Genomic DNA, 11,201 nt, shown 5'->3' with positions numbered 1-11,201 from the left:
CTTTATTCAAATGCAGTTTACTGATGTTCATTTTGCATTCATTTCAGTACATCTGATAGTCTCTCTGTTGGTATGGGTATTTCATGAAAAGACAAATTTCTGAGAAATGTCATTACTGTTGTTTACCCATTACAGAAGCATCTGTAAAGATCTTTTACAAAGCTCCCATATGTTCCTCTTTCTACACCTTGCTCAAAGGATTTTCTCATTTTCCTTTTCATCTTATGAGCTCTTCATTATTAACATTTTTGATGGACAAATGGAATTCTGTTAAAAAGACACTAAGGAGAATATAGTTGTCTCTGTGTTGTAAGATGAGTATTGATTTGCCCTCTGAAGAACTGTATTTACAATTGTTTTCATTATGGATGGTGAGAATGTGGAAATTAAACTTCCCAGAGTAGTAATGAGATGCACAGAAGTGCAAGAAATAAAGATGTCTGCCTGCAAATGCAGCTGATTAGAAATACCACTCAATTCTGGTGTCCATAATTTGGAACAAAACCCTGGCTCACACAATCTTCCTGATACTGGTGTGACTGTTGTTCTGTTACAGGCTTGCATCTGTAAGGAAAATTGATGAAACTGCATTCTAAGTCTGTGTCTACACACTAGCGTGTAGCACAGAACACTTGCTATCATGGTCTCCTTGTTGTGCAGATAGCATTTAATGTACCTCATCTGTAATTTGGGATGTGTATCTTCATTTCTTTTTTGCAGAAAGCAGAGAGGATACCTGAGGGAAGATGCATATTCAGGTCTTACTCTGATGTAGCTTTGGATTGCAGCGTGGTAAGTGCTCAGAGCTGAGGCATTTCTAGGTTTCTTTGTGGGAATATTGTCTAAGTTAACACAATTAATAGAGAAATGTGGATATTTTGTTCTACACTCATAAATTCAAAACTAAGACAGTACAGATTTCTAGAATGAACAACAATAAGCTATACCATAAAATATATTGGGGCAGGGAAAATTATTAAATTAATAGATCCTGAGTAGAATGACAAAAAAAAAAAAAAAAAAAAGCAACACTGGATGTAGAGAATTGGCTGCCTGAGCATGGATATCAGGCCGTGCAAATGAGCAACCCTGACTTGCTGATATGGAGTAACCTTGGAGACACCTTGAAGGACAAGCGATGAGGGAGTAAGAATGAATGCTGTGTAAAAACAGGATGAAGGGGTTGGCGAGACGGGACAGTGAATGTGTGGATAGCCAATAGCACAGAGCTTTGCGGCGTGAACTATAGTAGTAAGCCAATTAGATATAACCAGCTGGATGCTTGAGCGTGTGAACAGCATACGATGGTATATAAGCAGGTTAAGTTGCTGAAATAAACGGATCATATTGCTAGCTCATATTGGGTCGTCTTATGATTCCGCAAGCCTGCCTCCAACAACTGGAGTCATTTTTAAGGTAAGATTGTAAATAAGAAAATCACAGATGCTGGAAAGTTAGAAAGACTACTGCATATGGAAGTTCTCCAGTTTTCTTCTGGTACTAATTTTTTTGAGCAATTTAGTAGCAGTATTGAGCACGAAGGTGCCTGCAGTGCCAAAGGAAGCTGACTATAGATGTGACAGACTAGTAGAAGTTGATCAGATAGCACATCAGTACCCAATCGTCTCCTATTTCATTTTTTCTGAAAGAACTACTATGTTCAAATGCCAATATAGAGAAATTTTGTATGTCAACTATTTGCAGATAGCCCTTCCTTACGTAAGAAAGATGGTTTTCAATGCCTATTATATGATAATACACTGGATACATGCCCATTCAAATCTTCATGCATATTTCTTAAATAATGTATTTTTATTGCAGATTAGGAGTGACAAGAACAGGATCTCTGCCTAAAAAAATGTTCTATATTCATTTACATGGGTATAGGCCAAAGCCTTCTTTTATGAAATGGTCCAGGAAGCTATCAATTCAGTCCCTGTGTTACATGTATTTATTTCACAATAATATTATTTTTATTATTGCACTCCTTCAAAGAAAAACGACAGAACCAATCAAAACAAAAACTATTTTTAAAGGTCCTGGATCACAGAACAATCTTTTGTTTAACTAGCTGTACAGCGCTGAGTACCATGGGATCTCTTAAGTTACAGCTGTACTGTTCACGTTATTTGCTCTAGGCAGGGAGTAATGCTCTATTCCTGGGCAACTGATGGAAAGCAGCTTGCATCCCCACTGCTCATTAGCGCAGACTGGTCTTATGCATACTATAGAGCATAAGGAGTGATTTGTGGACCAGTACAATGCTGTGGACATATACCTATGCTGGGGTCTTATTTACAATGTCATTCTGCATTCACACCAATCTTAGCCTTTCTGTTGCAATTCTCTTAAGTTTTATAGTATTCATTGTTTTTTTTAATTTCAAGCAGTAGTGCTGAGAGTTATTCAAACCCTTCAGCACCAAGCAACCTTGCTAGGTCTCTATATGATCAGAGAAGATTTCTGTAGTTGAAAGATGCATGAATAATGTGTCTAAAAGGAGTTAATACTTATTTACCTTATGCCAAACATAATAAGAGGACTGCCTCACAAATCAGTGTATTTATAGCTGTGGCATTAGAAGGAACCTACTTGGTTTGCCCTAGAACCCTAGAACAGTTCCTCGGAGCAATCTAACAATTATTTTGTCCAAATGAAAAACAGAAGAAAAATAGGAAGTGATTCCAAATTACAGTATAGATGCACCTTCAGCCTATATCTAGATTTACCTGCAGAGCTATGCTCTGGGACAGTCTGAAACTCTAGTCCTTCAATTTTCGAATCAAAAACTGCTTGGAGCACACTGCAATCCTTCTCTGGATATTGTGCCTCTACAGAAAAGAGGAAAAGTGCTTATAAAAAGAAAACAGGTATGAAGAGAGGGCTCAATATTATCTCTAATATCATCTCGTTATGAAGTTATGGCCAGACTCAGATTTACTTCAGACACTGGCAAAACAGAAACAGCATTAATTTCCATGATAGTATACATTAGTAGTAATATATAAATAAAAAACGTAATTGTTACTCCAAACAGGGTATATCTAGATTGATAATATTAAGCACATGTGGTTACCTACAAGTTTACATTAATCATTTTTTATTACAGAACGAGTTCATATCCTCCATAAGATTGAACCAAATCAAAAATGATCATGTCAGAGTGAGCTTAAGTCCAAATGCCACTGTTAAGAGAGAGATTTACATTCAATGTGTCACAGTGTTTTACAGCCTTTCCTCAGCTCATTGATCATCATGAGTTTGTAATCACAAAATTCCCAAGAAAATCACATCCTATACCAGAATTTGAACATTAATCTTCTATACTTGAAATAGAAGAAAACACAACTTCAGGGGATTGTGAGACATGATCAGTGTTACCAAGGAGGGAAATGTTTGCCTTTTAGTTTGATATTGCAGGTTAATTAGGTAGCTGAGGTAATCTAGAGTCTCTTCTCACCTCATAAGAAAACATCATCTTTGGCTCTTAGTCACTTTTCACTAATTCTGGAAGTGTACTATGTGCAAGTTCATTTAACTAAACAGATATCTACAATGCATAGTTTCTTTAAATTACAGAGATACAGACAATTCTAGTTTGAATTATCTTATCCTAAAGTATGTTTCAGTTAGGTCATATGAATTACAACCTACTTCTTATCATAAACCCTAACGGCAGTCCACAGTACTTAGTTCAATTACAAATGTAAATATTTATTTGAGTGTGATGAACTCAACCATTTTTACTAGTGTCATGAATTTAAAAGAAAAAAAAAATGCAAAAACTATGTTAAAGTTGTGTTACCAGAAACTCTTTTCCTCCGCAAACTACCAGTATTGAGACAGAGGATAAAATCTAGTGATTTTGTACTACAAAATTCATAATGATGAACAAATAAATTGTAGGCAAACAATTGTAGCTTAAAAGATTCAACATGAACTTGACTGGAAAATTATTTTGACTTTTTTGTGAAAAATTTCATTCAGTTGTAATGACATTTCAGGGGAAAAATCTAGATTTACATAGGATTTAATTCAAACATCAAACTTCAGCTGTGAAAAGTAAGTACAGAAAAGTCAAAAGTAATTTTTTTTTATTTTATTTTTAACTCCTCTTGCATTAGTGTCTTGCGCATGTATCAGCTAACGGGTAGCATATGAAGAATACATTTATTGCTATGTCTGCAAAAACTCCCTCATTCTTGCCCTGTATTACTGGCATATTTTCCATTCATCACAAATCTATACTGAACTTCTTGGAGGTCACAGAACTTACTTTTGTTCGCCTGTGCCTATTCATTACAAAACCTAAACCTTCCTTAAGGACTTCTAAGGAGTCTTGATAATATGAAAAAAAATAGATTACAAATAACTAGTAAAAAACAGATGTAGTTCCTTCCCCACTGATTAAATACAGCTACAAACAGAAGTAATAAACTCTATTGTCTTAATATTCTCATTGTGCCAAACAAAACACAGAGAGTTTCTATGAATTCCAAAACATTTACTGTGTAATAATGTAGCATGACTGAGAACTGAGATGTAGCAAAGATACAACATTTGGAAGTACATCTTCTTTTTTCCAATAAAGTTTGTCAAACAAACTGTTATTAAAGAATTTGTAAGTAACAAAGAAGCACAAAAAGAGGAAGGAATAAATTTAGATTTGAGAATGCTGCCATGCAGCTCCTTCAGCATTCATTCACCTAATATCCCTAAATTTTCAGGGAAGCCATAGTCCTTAGCCCAGCAGTAGTCCTTGACTGTGGTACAATGCAACATGGTATGACGCAGTCCACATAAATGGAAACCATGGCCCATTGACTTTTGTTACTGATCTAGAGAGGAAAATAGGAATGTCAGGCATTCAAATTTCAACTCTCATGAAGCAGCACAGTAGCATATCCAGATCTAATTACCTAGTTTTCAATAAAAATATAGTAGGTATATTTCTTCAGATTTTTACTGATTTTTTATTGCTGATTCACATATATACTACAGGCAGAATATTCCAGAGCACTTAATCTAATTTTGTTCTAAATAATGTTAAAATTAAATTCTTAAACTTCAAAATTGAGCTTCAATAAATTCATTAAAGCATGCTTCTTACTAATGGTTAATGCTTTTGCATGATTAATCACCATCATTATGTATACAAAAATTAGCTGCGCTATACAATACCATGGAGCTGATGCCCTGCTTAGTGCTGATGGCTCCAGTCCTTGGTGACTCAGTGGTTCTTGGAGGTCACCGTGGTCCGGCCTAAGAGTTTGTTGAGAGAAGAATAAATCTTGGCTAGCCTGGTCAAGGTGTGACATATCTGTATTTTCTAGTTGTCACTTAAGGTTTCTTCACAAAATTATAGGCACATAAAGACAGTGAAACCTACATACAGACTTTGTGAGTTATTATATTAGAATGCCACCCAAAATTTGAAAAAATTAGTGAAATTCTGTGTAACTACATTGAAATTTAGATGAAGAAATAATTATGTAAGTGCAATCTTATATAGTCATCAAGGTGAAATACGTAACTACTGCATTCATTTTTCTGCTGATACATTTCAGAATGTCTGAACATCATGCCAGCAAACTTTCATCTATATATGCTTACCCTAAATTGGGTTTATTGTAAATCAAAAGCAAAACAATCATTCCTCAGCCCACCAGTTTGCTTACTGTTCCTTATGAGTTCATTTTGCAAAAGACTCTGGAACAGTATTTGCAAGGTAATATACACAATCTTTTATTTATACTATGGTTTTCATTACTAAATAACACTATGATCTGTAGCAGACCACACTGTGGGAGGTAAATGAAACTATTTCTTCCTACTTTCTTCAAGTAGGTGAGAAAGCAAGGGAAAAGATTGAATTAGCATAGTTTTAGTTTCTCTATCACACAGTAAGCCATCCAGAACAACTGACTCAAAATACAATTCCTGGTCTGCTTTAGAATGTTCTGCAGTTACGACTAGTCTTTCTTGAGAGCTGCTGTAAAATTACAATATAGCTTTTATTATACAGACATTCTCACTCATTTCAGTAAGATTGCTTGAAATAGTATTCCACTGATGCCCACAGTATGAACAGAACTAGTTGTATGAGTAGAAAGCTTACAGCACTCTTCTATGCACAATTTTAAATGAGTTTTTAATAAAATGCTATTAGACTATCTTTAGGTCTTAAGAATATCAGTAAGTTTTTTCAGTGCCAATCCATTAAAAAACAAAAAATGCCAGCCACTCTGTCACATTTGCACATGTAGAAAAGGCAAAGAGAAAAGACCAAGTGCAAAACCAAGTGTCAAACCGAACAGAAATTCTGCTATGGAATCAGCTCTCAGTTTCCACCCTACACTTTCCTTGAACAACATGCAAAGTACAGGAAAATCTGTCCTATGGATAGTGCTGCTAATAAGTGTAAGTATACAGAAATACCTGAACGAAGAAAAGGAACAACATAGAAATTGTTACTTGATTAAGTATCAAAATTACTTTCATCTTTTTTCTTTTTTTTTTTTTTTTTTTTTTAATGTGGCCACATTATAAGTTAGAGTATTGAAATAATAATTAAATAATACCACGTAGAATAATGGAAAACCTTGTGCAGTTTAACATAGTCTTTAATTTCACAAATGACAGATGAGGAGAGCTAACACTGTTGTGTACAAATGCTAGAATACCTACACAACCCTATGAACTTGATTTGGACCTAGCAGGAGATGCCACATGGTATTTGTGAAAAAGTACAGCAGTTAGCATTGCTGAGTGAAATCCTCAATTTCCACCTGCTAGACCTCATGCAGACTTAAATCTATTTGTGCTCCTAGTATGAACTGTGCGGTTAACAAAGCCTGTTTCAGACACATTACCTAATTCTATAGTCATGTATAAGAAGACACATCAAGAATTTTCAGATTTGTAAGTAGCAATTACCTCTCTACACTACTTCTTTATATTTAATAATGATCTTTTTCAAAAGAAAAGAAATGTTGCCATCATGGCTACATCAAGTGCTACAGTTGTCTTATTCATTGCAATGAACTACTTTAAATGAAGAGATTTATTTGTATGAATAAAAAAGTGTATTTCAAGTGGTTCAATAATTTGTGGATTTTCTTTTGAAAATGAAATTTCCTTGTTGTTTTATATCATATTTTTTTGAGAAACGTTGTTTTTTCCTGGTATAGGTCATACTCTTGAGAATACGAAATCCCTTATAACACATTCATAAGACTGTTTATAAGATCATTACAAAGAAACACTAAAAAGTGGTATCATAGAACAGAAGAAAACAGTAGTGTCTATTGTGTTGTCACTGAAGCTAAAAATTGACATTTTAATAATGACTACTGCAAATGGACAGCTTCTATGACATTGTTTTTACCAATAAATAATTGCTTGTGTAAATTTTTGTAAGTTTTAGAGGATTTTTTTTTTTAATGTAAGAACAAGGGTATAACAACAATTTATGCCTTTTTCTGTTCCTTATAATTTTTGTATTTTGCTAGTGTTATATGCTTCTTTTGACTGAAGGATAAAATCTGATTTCTCACAATGCTTTGACTGTGTAGTTTCTATACCCCGTGAAAAACAAGCAAACAACCTTATCCCTGCCCAAGCCTTCACATTCTGCCAAAGACATATACCTTACTCCTCTCCCTTTTGGGAGGAACTAAACATAGAAATATCCCGATGACAAGGACAGCTCATAGCAGCACAGAGAACTGAATTAACAGAACAAATCCAAGTCTCTTCCACAGTGTTTCAAGGAAAAAAGATCAGACATTTGTGTCTAAAATGCTATATAAGTGCAAAACAGTAGCTGCAATTTTCAGTTTGCTATGGCAAGAGTGGACAACGTGCTCTCTTGGTTAAAATCTAATTCATCCTTGCCAAATACAGCTGAATCTCTGGCTGAAAACAGCGCCCAAGGCACTCAGTGCACAGAGTTGCACTCAGTGCACAGAGTTGCACTCAGTGATTACCCAAGCTGCAGAAATCATACTGATAAAAACATGTATTGTTGCTCCCTTCGCAGAAGCGTGAAGTTGTATGCTCAGTGAACCACTGTTACAGGGATTGCAAAGTTTAGCAATGAACTGACAATCAGTATCAGTATATAAATTAACTTTTCAGTACTACGAGAAGTGGAGGAAAGCTAAAAAAGCACCTGACAAAAAGGTGCGTTCATTCCTTTTCTTCATAAACCTCAAGAATTTATTTCTTTATGAATTCATTTATTATTGACTCTTCTTCTCTATTTATTTAACCATATAAAACATCAAGCCTAGTCAGATATCATTATGAAATGCTCTTATGTCTTTTTGTAGAAAAACTGGGGAGTCAGAAAAAAATGGAGTCAGAGGCGGAAGGCAACAAAGAGATAAAAATGGATCATTTCTAGTATCTTTTGATTTACAAATAATTTTGAAATATAAGAATATTTGACCAAAGTATTTTAGTCAGCTTTACTTTCAGGGTACATTTTTTTATATCTCTCTTAATAAAAAGATTTATTTTTTGATCATGAAATTAAAAAAAAAAAAAAAAAAACAGCAAGAAATTACTACTTGAAGTGAGCTAGTACTCTTTGTCTTTGGTAACAAATAGATGTTTGACTCCCTAAAAAGACCAGCATAGTTGTCACTAGTTTGTGTCCCTGTTGGAAGCCTTGATGAAGTGACCAAGGAAGACTGAGCATGGAGAACAAACTACTGTTTACATCCTGGCTGCAATCAATCCAATTTCATATTAAGTTGGTAGGACAAAGTGAAGAAATCCAGTATTTCAGTCCCTGGATTCCCACAATCATTAGAAAAATAACATCTAAAAGAAGTTAACTGACAGTCATTTCATACATATAGATATGTAAGCCTAACATAATGGATTGGAAGCAGTAGATATTTTTTTTCTTTCTTTCAATTTTTCTTATTTTTTTACAGTGGAATAAAACAGCTTCTGTACGGTATAAGAAAGATTTATAGCACCCTTACTATATTTCTATTTCTTCACACTCTTCAAAATAAATGGATATTGCTGATTCAATTTTTATAGATCTTATGGGAAATACTTACTCTGTCAGAAAATCATTTACATTCCATTAAGTGTCCTAGTGAAGTTTAGCTGCAATTATTTTCAGTATTACTAGAATAAAATTTGTTCATGTTTGTAAACTGCCTGCAATGAACTTGCTCATGAAGTCAGTCTGATGGTACCTTTAGTAACTCATATAAACTTGATGACTTGATCAGACAATATCTTTTCAAAATTAGAACAAATTTTCTAAGCAATTCAACAGCTATAATTCATTTTACATACTTTTCAGCACATTTATTAGCTCTCTGTTGCACTTAGCTGCTAAAAATCTTTAGGGACTTATTCACAAAACTTCTTTCCCTAAAGAGTAGTGGGAGAAGGGTTAAGATGGAACATAGATATTGTATAATTAAATTGTTATGCTATTATTATATCAGATCTAGTTTTCTGCAATTGATAAAACTATTCTGAAGTCAATAACACTGTGTAAAGAAAAAACAAAGAAAATGTCCATAATTATGGTTCAGTACTAAAGGGATATCAGTAATAACAGCATACATACATAATTACGATTAAAAAAAATGATATGGGGTGAATTTATACAGGGACATGCTTTCTTCTGTGAATGAAATTAGTCTACTAATTTTTGTCGTTAGTATTTGAATTAGAATTGTAGTTATAACTCTTCCCTATTTTAGTAAACAATTTGTAAATATGCCCTTTTTCTGAGAAAATATATATGGGTAACAAATGTTTTTGAACTTTGAAATATATTACTAATAGCATTACCAAAACCAGTTGTGTCTTAGTGTTAGAATATAACACAAATTACTTTCACACTACATTCTTATCCTTGATCACATACTATTCATGGGCTTATACGCTATAGAGAGAAATCTGATGAAAAGAGCTGAAAACAACCCACCCAATATGTTAGAACTCGAGAGTGTCTGTTTAATATATTTGTATATTCATTATGAAAGTCTTTAATTAAAAACTCAAATTTCCCCCTTTTCTCTCTTTGGAAATACCCCTCAGTTTATAGGATAGAGACCATTGACTTAATATGTACTAGCGTTTTGTTTAATTTGCTGTCAAATCCACCTGCTCTTGACTGCACAGTACACTAACATGATTTGAAGACAGATTTAGTAATTTACTCCTGAGTTTTTCCATGCCAGTGTTCTGCTATACTAATTAACAAAAACTCTGAATTTGTAACTGACATGACAATGGTGATAACTATAACAACAGGTAAATAGCATGCACCTGAAAAAAAGAATATATGAGAAAGAGAAATAGATCTGTGTTGTTTCTGTCTGCTGGACTTTCATTCTAACCACTAGCTGAAACCAGTATGTTTCAAGGTTTTGAAACTTTAACTTCTTCTTTCTAAATAAAAATAATCAGAAATTTAGGAAATACTCATAGTATGCAAATATCATATATAAATATTTTGAACAGTATACTGAGACTCTCTCATCTATCTAAACATCCATATTAAAAACCAATACACTGATGCATATTACATTATAGAATATGTTGACATACTTCATTCATCAGCAATTTTTAATCAGTGCTGAAGATGAGTTTCCTTGTCTAGCAAATGTTCAAAACATCTTATTCATTTTAGTTTCTGCTTGCGTTTTTTTTTTCAGTTTTCCAGTGAGCTTGAGTCAACAGACTGTTTCTTCTATTACAGATCTGTGAAATTCAAATCTAAATCATTTTCCTATGTTTGTACAAAAATCTCAGTGTCTTCTATTTATTTTATAGCAACTCAGTAATAGAAGAAACAACTTCACTGGTGGCTAGTGTTAATATAATGCAATTACATACACTGTCTTGGTGCACTGCGGCTCCAAATGTTTTAGTTGGTGTGATTTTATAATACTTTGACCTTCATTTTCATAGTGCCTCTAATGAGGATATCCAGGTTTTTTAATGTCATGTTTTTAATATCCATACTTTAGTGTCATGTTTTAATACCATGTTAATATCATTTTAATATCCATGTTTTAATATCATTTTTAATATCCCCAAATTGATTTCTTTGTGTTTTGAAGCCTTTTAAACATCACTGGAATTATTTCCTACAAGATTATAACACTATAACCATGGATTACAAGAAGTACACTTAATATTATATTCTTTGCAACATG

The sequence above is a fragment of the Rhea pennata genome, chromosome 1, assembly GCF_028389875.1.
Source record: "Rhea pennata isolate bPtePen1 chromosome 1, bPtePen1.pri, whole genome shotgun sequence".
In the NCBI taxonomy this organism is placed as follows: Eukaryota; Metazoa; Chordata; class Aves; order Rheiformes; family Rheidae; genus Rhea; species Rhea pennata.
Note: the sequence above shows the minus strand (reverse complement) of the source record.